A 21,830-nucleotide genomic window follows, 5' to 3' on the forward strand; every position below is an offset into this window, starting at 1 on the left:
GCAGCTTCCTGAGTTGACTGTGTTACTGTGACGCTTCACCATAGTGTTGGAATTGTTAAGTCCAATACTTTGCCCCTGTTCTCCACATGTTATTTGTTACCTTCATCTAACCAAATAATAATTGTGCCACTTGACTTTGTGTCTGTGTGCCATTTTTCCATATTGAGGGCCAACTACTGGCTCTGCCCACACATGTATGGGCTGCTTTAGAAACAATGACTTGCCAGTTTCTGTTAGATTTTCTTCAGTCACCCTGCGGATAGGAATAAAAAGGTTATGGATGGCTGGCTTCTTCTTCCTTATTCTGTGCTAACCCAAACTGCGTCCTGCTACAGTTACATTTTTCACATTTTGACTCATCAGTCCAGAGCACCTGCTGCCATTTTTATGCACCCCAGTTCCTATGTTTTTGCCCATAGTTGAGTCGCTTAGCCTTGTTTCCATGTCCTATGCACAAAGTCATACTAACCTGCTCTGTGCAATGGCTTTGCACAGAGCAGCCCAGCTCCTCCTCTTCTATGGTCACTAGCCAGCGCTCCTGGCTCCCCCCCCAACAAGTACCCACCATAGCAAGCCCCTTGCTACAGGGGCAGTTGTGCAAGATTGCTCTTGAGCTAGCTCTGTGTGTCCATAGACACACAGATCATGGCTCGGCCCAGCCCCCTGCCCCCTCGTCACTAACCGTGATTCAGATCTCTTAACTAATAAAGGAGGTAGAGAGCGGTTATTCAGATCTCCGAACTAATAAGGAGGTAGAGAACGGTGAGAGCCTCTGCTCTCCTGCACAGCACTAGATCAAGATCAGGCTCAGGTAAGTTTAAGGGGGGCTGGACAGCTGCATTCAGGTTTTTTACCCTAATACATAGAATGCAGTAAGATAAATAAAAAACTTTGCTTTATGTTGGAATACAATGTTCATGTATTTTTGTACAACAGATATTTTCTTCAGCCAGTAGATGGCAGTGTTTATAAGTTTGTATCCATGGTTAAACTACATATCTTTTCTCTACTATAATAAAGTTTCCTGTTTCCTGTCTGCAGTTAAGCATCAAAGCCCATGTGGACTGTGCTCTGTCTGTTCTGTAGGGTTATATACAAAATTTCTAACAGGTAATGGGCCCAGGCACTCAGTCTTAGCCTGCTAGAACAGATAAGAGCAAGATAAACAGAAAGAAGACTGCAAAAGAATAAAAGCAAATGTCCAGTAAAATCACTTTCGGGTCTGTGGAGCACACACCGGCTCTGGTGCATGCGAGCGGCAGTGTGGGATCCCTTGGATAAGTAAGCTGTTATGTTGATGCATTTCCATAGCAATTTTTATGGGTGCAGACATAAACATTTTTTTTTAGCACTGAATTGGGTATCTTTATTATTTTTTTTTCAATAATATTTTTTTATTGATTTTACATTGACACGAGGAGAAATACAATGCAATAACAAGAATACCATATGTAAGTTGGCAGGACTATTGAGGTTAAAAGGATCAATTTAAAAGGCCAAAATCATATTTTATATTTTTGTGGTTTTATAAACAGCTTAGGAATCATTTTGTTCCTTTTTTTTTTTTTTTTTTTAAGAGGTTAAACTAAGTTCATTGTCTTTAGAGAAGAAATCCTCACAAGAATGTTTTAAGAGCTTCACCATATATTTTCCCCCTATCATAAATTAAGAGTCTCAGACACTTAGCATAAGGCATTAGCCAGAAGAAGAATGTGATTCCAAGGTTTCAGGTAACACTGGACAGAAACACATACATTTTTTCCCCTCTCTTTTCACTATTGAGAAAAGGAAAAGAGATGTGTTCACAAAATGTGTTTTAAAGTGTTTTGTGAAATGCTCTATATTAATTACTGCAAATAATTATATTAGCAATAATTCCCATTATATTCTTACATTATATTGGAGAGATTATATGCTAATTGAAGGAATAATTTTACATATATCTTTGGCTTATGTATTTTAATAATAATTGTATTTTATTATTCATAATATATTGTTTGGATATATTCCTAGAAATATATTGGTATATCTTTATTCATAATGATAGCATGTTTATAACATTATGAATACATTTAAATTAATGGGAATTCTGGGTGTGAAACTATACCGACCCCCTATTGTCCACTGTAAATAAAGGTTCGATATTGCCCCTATAAGTTTTGGGCAGGAAATTACATGTTTTGGATGTCACTCATATCGTAAAAGGCATTTCCACACCCACTCCTGAGGGGGAATAAAAAGTGTATACACATAGCCGAGAGGAGATCAAGAGGGAGATTGAAACATTGTAAGGAGAGAGAGCAGGAGGAAAACAGAACAGAAAATTGTAGGAAAGGTAGAGGTGTCCTTTGGGGATGCTTAGCTGATATCTCTCAAAACAAAAGTTTCTTAGATCTCTGGTAAAGGATTAATTTTCTATCTCTTTTGGTATTGAATTATTTAGCATATACATTACTAAACCATTTAAACTTGGAGACAGAGCATTGGAGTTGGGTTATTTCTACCTACAGCATGACATACTGTAATTATATTCCAATTATAAGATACATTCACATTTTTATATATCTCTACAAAAACGAATTCCATAGTCTGTAACAATGTTTTTTTTATGATATATGTTTAAACATTAAATCAGTTATCTTACCGTAAATAAATCTTGATTAACCACTTGACAACTGGGCACTTAAACCCCCTTCCTAACCAGACCAATTTTCAGCTTTCAGTGCGCTCACATTTTGAATGACAATTACTCAGTCATGCAACACTGTACCCATATGAAATATTTGTCCTTTTTTTACACAAATAGAGCTTTGTTTTGGTGGTATTTAATCACCGCTGGGTTTTTATTTTTTGCGCTATAAATCAAAAAAGACTGAAAATTCGATTAAAAAAAATATATATATATATTTGTTTCTGTTAAAATTTATTGGCAGAGTATTGGCGAGTATTGGCAGAGTATTGCAGGGTATTGCAGAGTATTGCACAGTATTGCAGAGTATTGGCAGAGCATTGCACAGTATTGCACAGTATTGCAGAGTATTGGCAGATTATTGCACATTATTGCAGAGAATTGGCAGAGTATTGCACATTATTGCAGAGTATTGCACAGTATGGGCACAGAGCAGCGCTGTGGGCACTACAGATCCAGCTCACAGTGCTGCTAAAAGGATCCCTACCCCTCTCCCCTCTCCCCTTGCACTGTACAGATCGGCACAGAGAGGGAAGGGGTTTGTTTACAAGTGATCGCTCTGTCATTTGACGGAGCGATCACATGGTAAACGGCCACTGCAAGCAGCCATTTACCGCGATCTGTGATGCGCCAGGTCTTCTGGACCCGGCGGTCACGGATGTTTGCGGGAGCGTGCCCCAGAGGGCGCGCGAGGGCAACATTCTGGGAGGACATCCATGGACGCCCACCCAGAATAAGCCGACCGCACTGTAGCCACCTTTTCGGCTATGGCCCAGTCGGCAAGTGGTTAATTTATCAAGCTCTGTGCACAGTATAACATTTTGCCCGTGCATTTTTAAAGTGTAAGCTTGAGTGCTGGTTCACACTAGTGTGATGCGAGAACCATACTAATACAGTGCGGGTTCCCACATTGCATCTGAATAGCACAGTGATTCACACTGAGATCTGCGAACCGCTGCTGGTGTTAATGTAAAGATGGGTCAGCAGATCGCAGTGCGAACTGTGAAATGGTGCAGGAATCGGATCGCATAAGTGTGAACACCCATGCAATCCGATTCCAGTGCGGACCAAAAAAGGGTCCTGCACCATTTTGGTGTGAATGTAATGCGATTTCAGCCATACAGTTTGTATGGCTGAAATCACATCGCACAGACATCGCATGTGATCTGAACAGAATGCGGTGCAAATCACATGCGATGTCCAGCATCGCACTAGTGTGAACCCGGCCTTAAGGTCTATTTGTTTGAGAAGAAATCACACGTGTTAAAATCAACAACTAGTTTGTTTCTATAGTCTGTAAAGTCACGGAAAGCTATTTACTAAGCCGTCATAAAGTGTTGAAACATGGTATTTTTGTAAAAAGAGCTTGTGGTAAAATTTCTCATCATCTGTATCACCCATATAATTTGATATTTGAAGTTATACTGTATCTTTTTGTATTATCACCAATTATTTTTGATATTATTTTGCACTGAATTTTTATTTAATAAATATATTTGGTTCAACACAACGCTGTATTCCCTTTTTTTCCCCTTCAAACTAGCTGGGATAAACAAATTTTAATTATTTGGTTGATTTGTGGAAAGACATAAAAAACTCCTAAACCATAGATTTTTGCATATTTCCAGTACAAGCTTTCGGGGTATGTCCCCTTCTTCAAGGTCCAAGCAGTACTGATTCACAAATTTTTAAGCAGAATGTTAAAGAAGAAGAAAAAAAAAAGAGAGAAAACCAAACACATACAAATCAATGGTAATAAAGATAGCAGCAGAGTTAGTGAGATAAGACAGAGGGAGAGCTAGGGGGGAATGCAGGGGGGATGCTAGTCACAGAGCGGTCGTAAAACTTTAGCATAATGTGTAAGGAAAACAATATCTAAATTCAGGCCATTATTCTGTTTGGTTTTCTCTTTTTTTTTTTTTTTTTTTTTTTTTTCTTCTTCTTTAACATTCTGCTTAAAAATTTGTGAATCAGTACTGCTTGGACCTTGAAGAAGGGGACATACCCCGAAAGCTTGTCCTGAAAAATTGTATGTTAGTGCAAATAAAAAAAGTATCACGGACAGTACTCAATTTTCTCTGTCACAATTGCACTAATACGGCTACAATCAAATCAAGTATGCATATTTCCATAAATACAATAATGTTAATATTTCAGTATAAACATCTGACAAAGTATAGTAATGTACAGAAGCATACAGTATAATATATAGCAGTCTGAGTGTCATATAGACACAGGAAATTTAGGATCAAGTGCAACAATCTTGAAACAATACCCTGAGAGTGTATGGGTGTATCCGATATAGCTAGCTATGTATTTGGGGCAATGGTAGATTACTTTGTTACATTTTGAATAAGTAGACATGGCTTCCAGGCGTTTGTGAATTTTACAGACATAATTTTTTTTTACCTATTTTAGTCTCATAAACATAGTACACTATACAGTAAAACCTTGGTTTGAGAGTAACTTGGTTTGAGAGTAACTTGGTTTGAGAACGTTTTGCAAGACAAGCAACATTTTTAAATACATTTTGACTTGATATAAGCGATGTCTTCATATAAGACTAGCGTCATGTCACAACTGAGTATAAAAGAGAAGAGAGGCGCCTCTAAGTGTAGCAATATGGTTACATTTAATGAAGGTACAACATTTAGCAACTTACATGGTTGATGATTAAAACAGGCACATCTAAGTATGCAGGCATCCAGGGTAAAGCTGTCCACATAGACGATCCTCCTCACCACCATTAACATCATCCCTTCCAAGCTCCATGAGCGGTTCAAGCCAGGCTTTCAGATCGGAGTAGTCTTCCTGGTCACGATTTCAAACTGACAGCGGTGAGAGCTGGCGGTGCAGGGGGATGGTCTATGTGGACAGCTTTACCCCGGATGCCTATGCCATGTGCCTATTTTAATCATTTCACCGCTGTCAGTCTGAAATCGTGACCAGGAAGACTACCCCGATCTGAAAGCTTGGCTTGAACTGCTCGTGGAGCATGGAAGGGATGACGTTAATGGTGGTGAGGAGGATCGTCTATGTGGACAGCTCTACCCTGGATGCCTGCAAACTTAGATGTGCCTGTTTTAATCATCAACCATGTGAGTTGCTAAATGTTGTACCTTCATTAAATGTAACCATATTGCTACACATAGAGGTGCCTCTCTTCTCTTTTATTCCCTGTAGCTCCTGCTGGATTTTGCTTTTAATCCCCTTGCGGAGGCTGCCATTTGTGGATGGCCATTTTATGGTTATGAACACTTACTACTTTCTCTTTCATTTCAAAACAACCTGATGCATCTTTCTCTGTTAACTTTCTCTGAAACTCCTCCAGGGTACTAGTAGGCCAATCAGATATCATCTGTTTAACCATCAGACCCATCTGTGACTTAAGGTTGGATAAATAAGTCTGAATCATCAAATCATATCATTCTGAAGCGACAATCCCGCTTCCTGTGTCCAAACTTCCATGAACTTCTTCCAAAACTCTAATGCTGATTCACTTGCCTTTTGCTTACATGCTATTGCAGTGGGGAGAAAAGATTTCTTTTGAAAAACCAGCTTTAGCTCAGCTTCAACTTCTGCCCACATTTTCTCTCTCCCATCTCCTCGGTTTAAAGGATACTCACCTGACTTCACATTTGAGGCAGAAATGATTGAAATGGAGGATACCCTGGCCCACTCCCACGTTCTAGTGTGTCCCACTATGCTGTCAATAATTAAGTGCATGTCCTCTTGTGTGTAATTCCTTCCTTTACAAGCCTTTTTTAAGTATGCTAATGTACCTCCGGTTGAAACACCTGGTTTGGGGCCATATTTAATTATTTTACTCACCTCATCAATGTCTATCGGTTTTTTCAACATATCATCTCCTATGGTCATGAAAGGAAAACTTGCAGCTTCCTCAATCTCAGTGACAGGGAGAACATAACTCTGTCTCGCACTGTGTGGTGTTTTAACCAGCGCAGTGACGATCTGTTTAGATTTCAGGTACAACTTCTTAGCCTCCTTTATCTTCTTGTCATATTCTGTGGGTGTGAGGGGGAACTCAGAGGAGTTCCCCCGTTCACCCGTCTCTGTGTCAGATTCTTCAGACGAACAAAGAGGCGATGACTCTGCTACAGATTCTGCTACGCTGGGGGCTGCTTGTGTCTCAGGAGCTTCCTGTGGTTTGTTATATATTGTTCCGATCATCGTAGGGGGTGGGGTGCTTACAACAGGCATTTTAGCTTCCCTAACGGCTTTCTCTTTTTTTACTTTTGGTTGAACTTTTTTTATTGTACGAGCAAGTGTGGGTGCTTCCCTCGAAGCCTCGGTCTCACATGTCCGGTGTAGTAGAGTTACCATGTCCCAATGCCACCTGGGAATCATCTCCCCTACCTGCTGTACCTGTGCTCATTGTTGCACAGCGATCTGTACCGACTGCGCAGACTGCACTGCCTGTGGGACAGAAACCTGCACAGCCCATGACTCTGGAGCGGATCCCTTTGCCTGTCTTCGATGTGTGGCATGGTGCCCTGCTAACATAACAGATCAATATCCTCCATCGTAAGACTCGGATAGATCTGTGTAGCATACAGTGGAGGATTAGTGTTAAACAGGAAGTGAAGAGTGGTTGGATCTGATCTCTTCATCTGCCTCAGCCTTATGTTTTTTTATAGTGTCCTCATTACTTGGTTTAGTGATGGATTTCTTCTGTTTATTATTATTTCTTTGAAACCAATAAGGGGCAAATTTCAACCAAATCTCACCTCCCCTTCTCATATACTCCATGTCCCACTGAGGGTCACCTGAATACAATAGGAAAGCTTTCTTATCACCCAGACACAAACACTTCACCATGGCCATGTGAAATTCACTATTATCCCCCTTCCGAGGGAATGGATGGCTTCTGTGCATACACTCTGTCCATCCAGCTAAATTAGACACCCAGGGATTCACAAACTCATAACTAGTTCCACATACTCTGACCACATAATCTCCACACTTCTCTCCAGGATTAGGGGGGAGGAGGAATCTTTCCCTGCGACCGACCCATTATCACAGTGAAAGTAGGACTGCCTCACCTTACAGCCCGTGTCTCTCACACAACAGATTGTCCTATACTCTAATCTTATACTCTATGCAATGCGATAGACAAGAAAAGCCAGATAGAGCAAGACAAAGTTTATGGGTCTCGTTAGTAATTGCCTTATTAACACTTTTCCCTCCTGCCCAAAAGGAATGTATTACTAAATTTCTTAACAGGCTTACCAAAAGCCACTATAAAGCATGGTCCGTCTTCCTTCTTAATTAAATTTAAGAGACTAAGGTTTTATCAGAGCTGAGGCTAGAAAACAATTTGTCAAAATAATAAAAAAAAATACTTACCACAGCTGATCACCTTATCTCAGCAATTGCCTCAATTTGAAGGGGTTTTAAGGTACTCCAGGTACATGACAGAACAGCCAAGGGTTAATACTGCAGACCACTAAAGACCCCCAGTACCGGGAGACACTTTCAAATGAACACAAGATACACAAAGTAAGTTCAAAGAAAATGCCTGTCTTTATTGGGCGAGTATACAGCTTATATTTGATTCAACTTTCCCAATCACAATAGGGGAGGGGGGAGTGGTTAGTAAAGGAATATATTGAATATCATGAATAATTAAACAATTCATGAGTATATGGTTATACAAGTTTATAACCCCTAAAAACATGGTCAACATAAGGTTACAAAAAGTGAATAGGCCATCTGGCCATGATGCATAAGTCATGCCTTCCTGTTCCAGAACAAGGAAAAAGGCACAGGAAAGCCAGACTAGACCACAATCTTTATATAAAGTATACAAAGCATAAATTCCTATGCAAGCTGTCTTCTTGTGTGTGTGTCTTGCAAAAAGCAGTTACGAGCTAGAAATGACAGAATAAGCTAACACCCAAGACTTTAACTTAAGTTAAAGTCATATAAACCTATAATCATTCAAGATGTAGTCACTTTAGTTCAGTTATATTACTACACCTATCACATTGCTATAATCTTTTTATATGGACTATAAACTGAAGGACTTATGAATAAGTGGTTGTCAAATCATCTGAGTTTACATTATTTCTTATGGTGAAATTCGCTTTGATATAAGAGTGCTGTGGATTACAAGCCTGTTTCTGGAACAAATTATGCTCGCAATGCAAGGTTTTACTGTACCTTTCATCTTTTGGGGCTTTTTTTAAATTTTCCAATAGAAGAAATGGTCACTTTATCTGTTTTGCTATAGACACAGTGATTGGCAATATACATTGATCTGTTGACTTGATTCTTGCCTGCAGTTAAGCAGCAAAGCCCATATGGACTGTGCACAGTCTGTTCTGTAGGGCTAAATACAGAACTTCTAACACTTTACAACCACTTTATTTTCCAAGGCCCCCCCACTAGCCATTAAATTCACTGCCCTATCGGTGCAGGTACAAGAACCTTGGCACATTCAAAACCTGCGCAATGTCATGTCTTTCCTTTTGTTACACAATGACCTCAGGCTCAGACACTGCTGTTACAGATAGGGAGGGAACAGACAGGTTTTGAATGAGCTAGAGTGCTTATTTTTTTAATTGATGGGGCTGCGGGTCCAGGCTGTCCTTTAGGCAGGACAGGAAGGATTGCCAACTGCAGGGGTTCTGCAGAAAAGGCTGGGGAGAGGCTGTGAGGTGATGTAATAGTGAACTATGCCTTTAATGCATACACTGTTTTATCTTGCCATCTTGTTGACATTCAAAAAAAAAAAAAAAACCTTACTTCTGCTTTAAGTGCGAAATATTATCTTGAACACATTATGTAATATGGGATCATTATCTGTGAATCCAGTGTTATGTAACTGCCATTTGCAACAGTTTTTTATGAATCAAGCTTCTGATGAATGTATTTGAGAAAGTCTGGTTAGTTTTTTTTGTGCCACAGCTTTGTGACTAAGAACAGCAGATTGAAATGCTATATGTGTTGTTGAAAGCTAATGGGTGATTCACTGTCAAAGCAAATTATAAGACTTCCAGAGTCCTTCACTCAGTTGTAAAAACAACAAAATGGCTTTGTGGTTTGGATATTGGTTTCCTTGAAATGGTGAAAGTGTCAAAACCAGTTTAAGGGTAAAATCTACCCAAAACTAATATTGCAATTTTTTTAAGAATTTTTTTTTTTCACTGATTATCATTTTCCCTATTCCCTGCCCTTTTTTGGAAAATTACGATTTTTTTTTTTTACATACTGTCACCAGTGCAGTACAATGTCATCATATAAGTGATGTGTTGGTGATCAAGGACACTGACTTGTGAACAGTATGTAAAAAAAATGAATAACTTTTTATAATTTTTAAAAAATATTTCTTTCTTTTTTATAATTTTTTTAGTTTTTATGCAGTTTTTGTTTTTGCACATTGTGACCAGAACAATACAGTGTTACCATAATAACACTGTACTATTCTGGGAAGATGATCAGGATTTTTTTTTTACACACTATGGTTGCTTATAACAGTGATATGCACTGTTATAAGCAATATTTTTTTCTGAATGAAATCAATTCTTTCAGCATGTACTATTGTGGTTATCTTTGGTTGGCATGGCTAATCACATAGTACATCATTATTAGTAGTAAAAAAAGCTCATGGACTTATGTAGATGGGTGTGCATCCTAACAGAAATATATATGCACATAAACACCAACCATGTGCATATAGTGTCTGACACACCATATGTATCTATCTATACATACAGAATATACAATAACTACAATTGTCCTATTGGGAAAAACCATTATTATAATGGAAAAGGAAAGAAGGGGAAGGGGGGGGGGGAGAAAGAGGAATCAAAGGATGGCGCTGATCTCAAAATCCACATTTAACCCCCCAGGGGGCAATACATGCTGTATATAAGTCAAGTTCATTGGAAAAAAAAAAGGAAAATCTATTTCATTGGCAAAAAATGTACTGCTAGAATATGCTGTCACTGAGGCTGTAATAATCGTACTGTTCTGCAACACCACACACAGCTTTAAGGCATCCCCCAAACATGTCATTTAAAGGATTTGTGAGGTTTTTTTTTTTGTTTATGTGAACTGCATGTGCTTGGGTGCATACCTCGCTGTTGACATTGATACTGGGAGTAAGCTGTGTGTTCTGGAGTGCAGATCCCTCTGATGGTATGGATAATGAGAAGAGTTATGCACTGGAGTAAAGATCTCACTGGTGGTATGGAAATGTGGCATGTGTACTTGTATGAAGATCTCCTTGGTGCCATGAAACTGTGGAATGAGCTGCATATACTTTAGTACACATGACACTATTTAAAGTCTGTGTGACATACCTGAGACCTTATTGTTTTATTGGAAAAACAACAGGAACATAGGGACAGGAAGTCACATCATAACTATCAAGTACAAGGATCAGACATAACACACATTACCGCCTAGTGGCATAATTACGAATGGCAGTATAGTATTTGAGAGTGGCTTTTGCACCTGTCTATAAGCAGCACGCAAACACCCCAACTCAACAATTAATTCTCATATAAGTGCCATCTTTTTTGGAGCTCTTCAAACTTTATCTTTGGCAGTGGTTTTCTCATAACATCTGCTATCATCTCATCAGTTTTACAGTATTAAAGGGGTTGCAAAAGTTCATGTTTATTCACCTTAATGCATCCTATGCATTAAGGTGAAAAAATACCTGGCAGTCACTGGCACTCTAGCCCCCCCGTTTTACTTACCTGAATCCCTTCATTCAGTCGGTGGGAACGAGCTGTCTCTCTCTCCACGGGCTCCCGGCTCTTGATTGGATAGATTGATATAGCTATAAAGGAAATTTCTGCGCTAAGTGAAAAAAGTGCAGGTGCTTGTGTAAGCCTAAATACAAAAAAGCTTAAAAACATCTCTGAAAAACAAGCACGCAACCATTAATTAATCAGTGAATATGATTAAACACAACCATACAAACTCATATATAGATGTATATAGTATTGTGCAAAAGTGATACAATGAAGTAAAAAAATGCTACCAAAAAACACTCATGTGAAGAGTGATGTGCACCGTCATCCTGTTACAAGGACCTAAAGCAAAAGTACTGATATATAAAAAATCCATTAAGGTGAGTGTATCTAAGTGATCAAAAATATATAAGCAAAGTCCATAAAAATGAGTGAGTATGGAGAAACTCAGTAATCAGGAGAGATGGGAATGAGATGTTCTTGTAGCCCAAAAACTTGTGATATTACTGCCGCTTACCAGATCAGTTGGACCTCAAATTATAGAGATCATGGGAGCCTGTTGCATCAGCCAGTTGCATCAGCCTGCCGGCATCAAAATCCTCCACCTGTCTTTCAATCCAGGGATCGTGATCACAATCACCCTCAACGACCAAAGCTAACTCCTCTCTCCTTTTGGAATCCACACACAGGAACAGTTATAATCACCCTTGATTCAGATCTCTTCTCATGGATGACCTCAGCGGTTAACACTCAAGGGAGATAAGAAAAAAGCTCCATAGTGCAGATAAACTTCAAGAAGGGTTTTTTTATTCCAAAAAACTTCACAGCAGCTCACAGCAATTTAAAAAACTTCGGTAAAACTTCACAGCAAATGTTCACAACAAGCTAGCAATCATAAAAACGAAAACAGGAATGGTTGAAAAACGAATGAAGCAACAGCTCGGGATCAAACCAAATAGCTGGATAAAACGTTACTAACATCAGAATCAGCTGCTCCACCCGACGCGTTTCTCTATAGAAGGCATCAACAGGGAACGGAGGCAAGGTGATGTCAAAAGCAATCTTCAATAAAGGATCTTCATGAACACCACTTAATGCTCTCTGGGCTCTTACCTCAATATGAAGTACATACAGCTTTCACATCTACCCAGCTGGGAAATATCCATGGATCTCACGATCTTTGAATCCAATGATAGCCGGTGGTGCCTCTCCAGATAATGAATTCCAAATGATAGCTTCTGGATTCTCAGTGTAATCATTCACAAAAAACGGACATAAAAAGGGATAAAAAAAGAATCTCCCATAGTGCAACAACGTATAGAATAACTGGTTTATTCAATGGCCTAATGGGCACTTACAAAGAAAAAGTTTAAAAACAGCAGAGATATGAATTATACGGCGTTGCAGATGCCTCTTACGTCACTTCCGGTTCGTTCGATATCCGGCCACTCCTTATGCATTACGTCATGACACGTGACTTCATCAGGGGACCCTGATGGTGTTCATGAAGATCCTTTATTGAAGATTGCTTTTGGTGACACGTTCAGCACTTTATCCATTAGTCTATTATAAACATAGTGGACTATATTTTATCGCATCACAAATTATTGTGCTATTAGGACTTTTTGGGACTTTAATATTCATTTGCACAGTTTGTTTACTCACTCCGCTATATTTATCAGTATTGTGCACGTTATGTTGTATTGTTTATTTTTGCACAGGAGTTAATTCAAACTATTAGCAATATGCATGGTACGTTTTATTGCTTATTTTGCACAGCAGGTTATCTGTTATAGGCGTGTTACATTTGGTGTTATCGCTTTCACTCTCTCATACTGGTCATACTGGTCACTGGAAGTTCAACATGGCACCTCATGGCAAAGAACTCTCTGAGGATCTGAAAAAAAAATTCTTGATCTACATAAAGATGCTATAAGAAGATTGCCAAGACCATGAAACTGAGCTGCAGCACGGTGGCCAAGAACATACAGCGGTTTAACAGGACATGTTCCACTCAGAACAGGCCTCGCCATGGTTGGCCAAAGGAGTTGTGTGCATGAGCTCAGTGTCATATCCAGAGGTTGTCTTTGGGAAATAGATGTATGAGTGCTGCTAGCATTGCTGCAGAGGTTGAAGGGGTGGGGGGGTCAGCCTGTCAGTGCTCAGACCATACGCCGCACACTGCATCAAATTGGTCTGCATGGCTGTTATCCCAGAAGGAAGCCTCTTCTAAAGATGATGCACGAGAAAGCCCGCAAACAGTTTGCTGAAGACAAGCAGACTAAGGTTATGGATTACTGGAACCATGTCCTGTAATCTGATGAGACCAAGATAAACTTATTTGGTTCAGATGGTGTCAAGCGTGTGTGGTGGCAACCAGGTGAGGAGTACAAAGACAAGTTTGTCTTGCCTACAGTCAAGCATGGTAGTGGGAGTGTCATGGTCTGGGGCTGCATGAGTGCTGCCGGCACTGGGGAGCTACAGTTCATTGAGGGAATCATGAATGCCAACATGTACTCTGACATACTGAAGCAGAGCATGATCCCCTCCCTTTGGAGACTGGGCTGCAGGGCAGTATTCCAACATGATAAAGACCCCAAACACACCTTCAAGATGACCACTGCCTTGCTAAAGAAGCTGAGGGTAAAGGTGATGGACTGGCCAAGCATGTCTCCAGATCTAAGAGCCCTTGCACACTGGGGCGGGGGCGGCGGCGGCGGTAAAACGCCGCTATTATTAGCGGCGTTTTACCGCCGGTATTCGGCCGCTAGTGGGGGGTTTTTACCCCCCGCTAGCGGCCGAGAAAGGGTTAAATACCACCGCAAAGCGCCTCTGCAGAAGCGCTTTGCCGGCGGTATAGCCGCGCCGTCCCATTGATTTCAATGGGCAGGAGTGGTAAAGGAGCGGTATACACTCCGCTCCTTCACCGCTCCGAAGATGCTGCTGGCAGGACTTTTTTTACCGTCCTGCCAGCGCACCGCTCCAGTGTGAAAGCCCTCGGGGCTTTCACACTGGATACACAGCAGCGGCACTTTCAGGTCGGTTTGCAGGCGCTATTATTAGCGCAATAGCGCCTGCAAACCGCCCCAGTGTGCAAGGGCTCTAAACTCTATTGAGCATCTGTGGGGCATCCTCAAACGGAAGGTGGAGGAGCGTAAGATCTCTAACATCCACCAGATCTGTGATGTCGTCATGGAGGAGTGGAAGAGGACTCCAGTGGCAACCTGGAGAAGCTCTGGTGAACTCCATGCCCAAGAGGGTTAAGGCAGTGCTGGAAAATAATGGTGGCCACACAAAATATTGACACTTTGGGTCCAATTTGGACATTTTCACTTAGGGGTGTACTCTGTAGCAAGTGTAATTTCTTCAGTGTTGTCACATGAAAAGATATAATAAAATATTTACAGAAATGTAAGGGGTGTACTCACTTTTGTGAGATACTGTATCTACAGAGAAATGACATGGCAGCTCCTATATCTGTACGTGTAGTGGTTGCAATGTTTAAAAATGTCCCCACTGCTTGTCTGTACTGTCAATTGTAAGCATAAAATCTTCTTCTCCTTCCAACTTTTGGTAAGCTCTATTCACTGTTGTGCTTACACCTTTTAGTTAATTTGAAGCTGGTTGAGAGATATAATCTCTTCATCTGCAACTTTATTCCAGATTTGCTTCTCATGAACAAGCTTTTTAATTTCTTTCCATGATGCTGGGTGAGGATGTGGTGCTGTAGGAAACATATATGAGAAGTATCTCGCCAGGATGCCACAAAAGAACAAAGGGCGCAAATGCCTAGTGCATTATTCAAGGCACGTTAATAGAGGTAAAAGATAAAAACATACCCACAAAGCCATATAAACAGATAGTGTGTCACAAGCTCATACCCAGAAGCCAGCCCTAGAACCTGATAGGTTCAGACAGAATGACATCCACAACTGACGCATTTTGAAGGTAAACCCCTTTTTCTCAGAGCAAGAGCTGGCATTACCTAGGGTCATTCTGGGTCTGAGCTTGTGACACATTATCTTTTTATGTGGTTTATGTGCTTTTGTGAGTATGTTTTTATCTTTTACCTTTATTAAAGTGCCTTTGATAATGCACTAGGCGTTTGCATCCTTTGTTCTTTTGTTGTCTACACAGTGAAGATTCCCCAATCTGAAGAGGGCTACAATGCTGTCAACATGCAGTCCAGTTTGCACAGTAGCCAGTAATGTTTAACTGCTTGCCGACCAGCCGCCGTCATTATACTGCGGCAGCTCAGCACGTTCCCGTGAACTATCGTAGCTGTACGTTGGCCCTTTAAGTGGGGATAGCAGGCGCGCGCCTGTTCTGTGAGGAGAGGAGAGACATATTGTGTGTTCCTACTAGCTAGGAACAATGATCTGTCATTTCCTCTAGTCAGTCCCATCCCCCTACAGTTAGAACACACACAAGGGAACACAGTTAACCCCTTGATCGCCCTCTAGTGTTAACCCCTTCCCTGGCAGTGACATTTACAGAGGAATCAATGCATTTCTATAGCACTGATCGCTGTATAATTGTAAATGGTCCCAAAAATGTGTCAAAAGTGTCCGGTCTGTCCGCCATAATGTCGCAGTCCTGATAAAAATCACTGATCACCGCCATTACTAATAAAAAAAATTATAATGATAAAAATGCCATAAATCTTTCCCCTATTTTGTAGACGCTTTAACCAATCATTATACGCTTATTGCGATTTTTATTACCAAAAATATGTAGAAAAATACATATCAGCCTAAACTGAGGAAAAAAATAGCTTTTTTTTAAAAAAAAATTGGGGATATTTATTATAGCAAAAAGTACAAAATATTGTGTTTTTTTCAAAATTGTCACTCTTTTTTTGTTTGGGTACAGCGTTGCACGACCGCGCAATTGTCAGTTAAAGTGACGCAGTGCCGTATAGCAAAAAATGGTCCGGTCATTGGGCAGTCAAATCTTCTTCAGCTGAAGTGGTTAAAGAATATATGGCCAGTTTCTCTATGTTTTTTTTTAGCTCCAAGGTGTCAGGTTCCTTCTGTTTTCTGTCTAGCTGAGATGGCCTTATTGGATCTTGCAGATTTTCTGACTGAAGTTGTCTTTTTCATTTTCCTACAGTACTGGTGGGACTTATGACACATAGGTGTTTCATTAACCACTTCAGCCCCGGAAGGATTTGCCCCCTTAATGACCAGGCCATTTTTTGCGATATGGCACTGTGTCGCTTTACTGACAATTGTGCGGTCGTGCAACGCTGTACCCAAATAAAATTTAAGTCTTATTTTCCCCACAAATAGAGCTTTCTTTTGGTGGTATTTGATCACATCTGCGGTTTTTATTTTTTGCGCTATAAACAAAAAAATAGCAACAAGTTTGAAAAAAAAAAACTTACTTTTTGCTATAATAAATATCCCAAATTTAAAAAAAACAAAAAAAAAATGTATTTATTAGTTTAGGCTGATATGTATTCTTCTACATATTTTTGGTAAAAAAATTTGCAATAAGCGTATATTGATTGGTTTGCGCAAAAGTTATAGCGTCAAAAATATGAAATAGAAGATAGATTTATGGCATTTTTATTATTATTTTTTTTTTTTTACTAGTAATGGCGGCGATCAGCGATTTTTATCAGGACTGCGACATTGCAGTGGACAGTTCGGACACTTTTGACACTTTTTTGGGACCATTGCCTTTTAAACAGCGATCAGTGCTATAAAAATGCACCGATTACTGTGTAAATGTCACTGGCAGGGAAGGGGTTAACCCTAGGGGTGATCAAGGGGTTAAATGTGTTCCCTGCTAGGTGTTTCTAACTGTGGGGGGATGGGACTCATTGGAAGAGGAGAGCGATCGCTATTCCTAATCTTTAGGAGTAGACGATCTGTCTCTCCTCCCCTGACAGAACCTGGATTTGTGTGTTTACACACACAAATCCCCATTCTGGCTCTCATGCCCGCGATCCCCCGCCGTGCACGTGCTCCAGCGGGACGTACCTGCTAAGGCTCTTAAAGGAGCCGACGTACCTGTACAGCGGTTTTCGCAGGGCTGCCAACCTGCCGCAGTATATGTACGTGAGCCGGATGGGAAGTGGTTAATTACAATTCTACTGATTCTTACTTTGCTGGTGTCTGGATGCAGAATTCTAGAACCCTTTTGAGACTCAATGTAGCCAACAAAAATACCTTCCTTGGCAAAAGGTTCACATGTTGTAAATGTACTTATGCTTTGCTTTCAAAGTGCTTCAGGTCATGTATTTTTTATTCTATAGTTCATATGGAATATTCTTTTTTGCTTTTGTTGATATCAGATTGTCCTAATTTCCTCTCCTCAGCTTGCTGTTTGCATATCTGCATTAAAAAGCAAGCTTCTGCCACTTTCATATAAAGTACAGTTCATTCTTTCTGCAATTACTTTTTATTCTGAAATGTAGGGTACAGTGGTCTGAAACAAAATTCCACATTTCCTGAAAATAGCTTATGTTTTACCATGTGTAATCTGTGCCATTATCTGTGTGGAGTATTTAAAGTGGTTATAATCAAGATAAAAAAAAACCTTCAGTGTGCAGCAGCCCCCCTCAGCCCCCCTAATACTTACCTGAGCCCCATCTCAATCCAGCGGTGTGCACGAGTGCCTCGGCCATTCTGGACTCGCCCTCCTGATTGGCTGAGACACAGCAGTGGCGCCATTGGCTCCCGCTGCTGTCAATCAAAGGGAGTTAGCCAATGAGGAGAGAAAGAGGGCAGGGTTGAACCGCAACTCCATGTCTAAATGGACACAGGGAGCTGTGACTCAGCTCAGGTGCCCCCCAGAGCAAGCTTCTTGCTGTGGGAGCATTCAAAAGGAGGGAGGGGCCAGGAGTGTCGGTGTGGGTACAGAGAATTGGAGGATCAGGGCTGCTCTGTGTAAAACCACTGCACAGAGCAGGGAAGTATGACATGTTTGTTATTTTTAAAGAAAAAAAAAAAACTAAAAACTTTATTATCAATTTAAGGCATTTTGTCAAATGTGTTACTTGCTTGGTTGCTGGATTGTTCAAGTTTTCCTGGAACATCGTCCTTTCTGCATAACAGACAAAGCACAGTATACACTAAGTAGTCATCAACGATTGTGAGGAAACATCTTTTCTTTCCTTAAGGCTCAACTATCACAGGACCAAATAGATCTAAGTAAATGAAATCCAGGGGCTGTCGGGCTTCGCTGTTGCTATTTTTGGAAAAACATTTCCTGGTCAATTTTCTGTTTATGCAACCTGCTACACTTCATTATTTGACTGCATAGGTCAATTTTATTCCAATGGCATGCTGATCTTTATCTAGCTTCTTACTAGTTTTAGAATTTTTGTGTCAAGGACGACAGCGCCATGTAAATACAGTTCACAAGTTTTTACTCTTTGACAGTGTTAAAGTGTGTCTAAACCCCCCAAAAAATGTAATATATGACATCTTACCAATCCTTAGACGTAGTGGCTGCTTTAGTTTCATTTTCTAGGTTTTTTTTCCTTTATTTTCACCAGATAATCTGGCCAGTAGCACATTTTCTGTCTTATGCCGCGTACACACGACCTGTTTTGCCATTGGAATAAACTCCAAAGGTTTCTCCAACGGAACTCCGACGGAATTCCATTCAAGCTGTCTTGTCTACACACGGTCAAACCAAAGTCCGACCAAAGTCCGACCGTCCAGAACGCGGTGACATACAGCACATACGACGGGACTAGAAAAAGGAAGTTCAATAGCCAGTAGCCAATAGCTTCCGTCTTGTACTTGCTTCAGAGCATGCATCATATTTGGTCCGTCGGAACAGCATACAGACAATCGGTTTTCCTGATAGGAATTGGTTCCGTTGGAAATATTTAGAACATGTTCCATTTCTAGGTCCGTCAGAGGCATACACACGATCGGAATAGACTTTCCTTTCACCCGAAAGAAAATCACTCGACTTCCCCATCAACTCAGTCATGCCCCGTACACACGGTCGGACTTTGTTCGGACATTCCGACAACGAAATCCTAGGATTTTTTCCGATGGATGTTGGCTCAAACTTGTCTTGCATACACATGGTCACACAAAGTTGTTGGAAAATCCGATCGTTCTAAACGCGGTGACGTAAAACACGTCGGGACTATAAACGGGGCAGTGGCCAATAGCTTTCATCTCTTTATTTATTCTGAGCATGCGTGACACTTTGTCCGTCGGATTTGTGTACACACGATCGGAATTTCCGACAACGGATTTTGTTGTCGGAAAATTTTATACCCTGCTCTCAAACTTTGTGTGTCGGAAAATCCGATGGAAAATGTGTGATGGAGCCTACACACGGTCAGAATTTCCGACAACAAGGTCCTATCACACATTTTCCATCGGAAAATACGACCGTGTGTACAACATCAGTGTTAATGGGGGAATGCTTCTCACAGCACTATTGTCTTCTGCCGGCAGGGCGGGTGGGAAGGCGTGGAATCTTCCTGGCTGAAAGAACACAATGATTACTGCTAGGCGCTTTAGTCACAGGTAGGAATTGCATGGCAAAAATCTGTCACGTAGGTTTTACCCAAGTTGACTGATAGATGACATTGGGTACAATCAGCTTGCCCATACATGGATCAAAATTTGGCTGGTTCAGTAGCCAATTGATGTATGACCTGCTTTAGATAGACTATTATATTTATATGGACTTTACATAAGTAACTAACAATTAAAGCCTAAATCCAGCTAACACTTTTTAAACAGTTACAGCAATGTGATTGTCTGGATTTGTTTCCACATTTTGTCTCTCATAGTTGAGGTATACCTATGATGACAAATACAGGCCTCTCTCATCTTTTTAAGTGGGAGAACTTGCACAATTGGTGGCTGACTAAATACTTTTTTGCCCCACTGTATATATGCCTAGGTCAGATTTCACGAATGGGGTTTACAACCACTTTAAATGCTTTGTCTCAACCCTCTATTTGCCACTTTTGCTGGATAGCTTGGTCTAGTAAAGCTGAATTCCAGGTATGTTTTCTGTTTTTTCTTAGCTACATTGGTACAATTGGTTGGACCAATGTAGGTATGCATATTACATACCTGACTGATTCCTGTGGAAGTGGAGAATAATGTCGTGTACACACGACCGGTTTTGCCGTCGGAATAAATTCCACAGGTTTCTCCGACGGAACTCAGACGGAATTCCATTCAAGCGGTCTTGCCTACACACGGTCAAACCAAAGTCTGACCAAAGTCCGACCGTCCAGAACGCGGTGACGTACAACACGTACAATGGGACTAGAAAAAGGAAGTTCAATAGCCAGTAGCCAATAGCTTCCGTCTCATACTTCAGAGCATGCGTCGTTTTTGGTCGATCGGAACAGCATACAGACGATCGGTTTTCCCGATAGGAATTGGTTCCGTTGGAAATATTTAGAACATGTTCCATTTCTAGGTACGTCAGAATTTGAGAAAAAAAAAGTCAGTTGAGGCATACACACGATCGGAATAGACTATTTTATTTATTTATTTCAGATACTTATATAGTGCCGTCAATTTACGCAGCGCTTTACATATAGATTATACATTCACATCAGTCCCTACCCTCAAGGAGCTTACAATCTAAGGTCCCTAACTCACATTCATACATAATAGGGACAATTTAGACAGGATCCAATTAACCTACCAGCATGTCTTTGGAGTGTGGGAGGAAACCAGAGTACCCAGAGGAAACCCACACAGGCACAGGGAGAACATGCAAACTCCAGGCAGGTAGTGTCTTGGTTGGGATTCGAACCAGTGACCCTTCTTACTGCTAGGTGAGAGTGCTACCCACTACACCACTGTGCCACCCATGATGATGAAAAGATTCCGTCTGACTTTTTCTGTCGGACATTCCTCTCGTGTGTATGCGGCTTTATTGTGGTAGTCGAGAACCTTGCTGTCTTCCAGATCTCATGCTGAGTGGCTGTCCTTCTGCATAGTAACAACAGGGGTCACTTGCTTGGCACTGCAGAGAATGGCTTGCATTTTTTCAAAGAATGCAAAGCATTTTCTGACTGCAGAGGTGGATGGTGATGTCGTGATCTCCACCTCCTTCAATAAGGGAACGTTTTGTATTCATTGAAATATATATCGGCTAGGTAAGGAATCTGCCAGCTTGGACCAATGTAACTATTCATAAAAATCAATACACGGAATTTAGCTTTCAACATTAGTTGAAAAGTAAGAGTTACTGGCAGGAACACAAGGTGAAAACTATGCCACATTTAGGATTTGGTAGCCAGGAATGTTTTACATTTTTGGCTTATATATGCTTTACCACTTTACTTCTGCTAATATAATCAATCTATGCTTTTTTCCCTGCATACTAGGCAACTTTCTTTTGTGACAATGCGGCTGTTACCACTCAATCTCAGTACATACTTTATCTCTCATTATTGAGTGTCTTCA

Source organism: Aquarana catesbeiana, linkage group LG01 (genome assembly GCF_042186555.1).
Source record: "Aquarana catesbeiana isolate 2022-GZ linkage group LG01, ASM4218655v1, whole genome shotgun sequence".
Classification (NCBI taxonomy): Eukaryota; Metazoa; Chordata; class Amphibia; order Anura; family Ranidae; genus Aquarana; species Aquarana catesbeiana.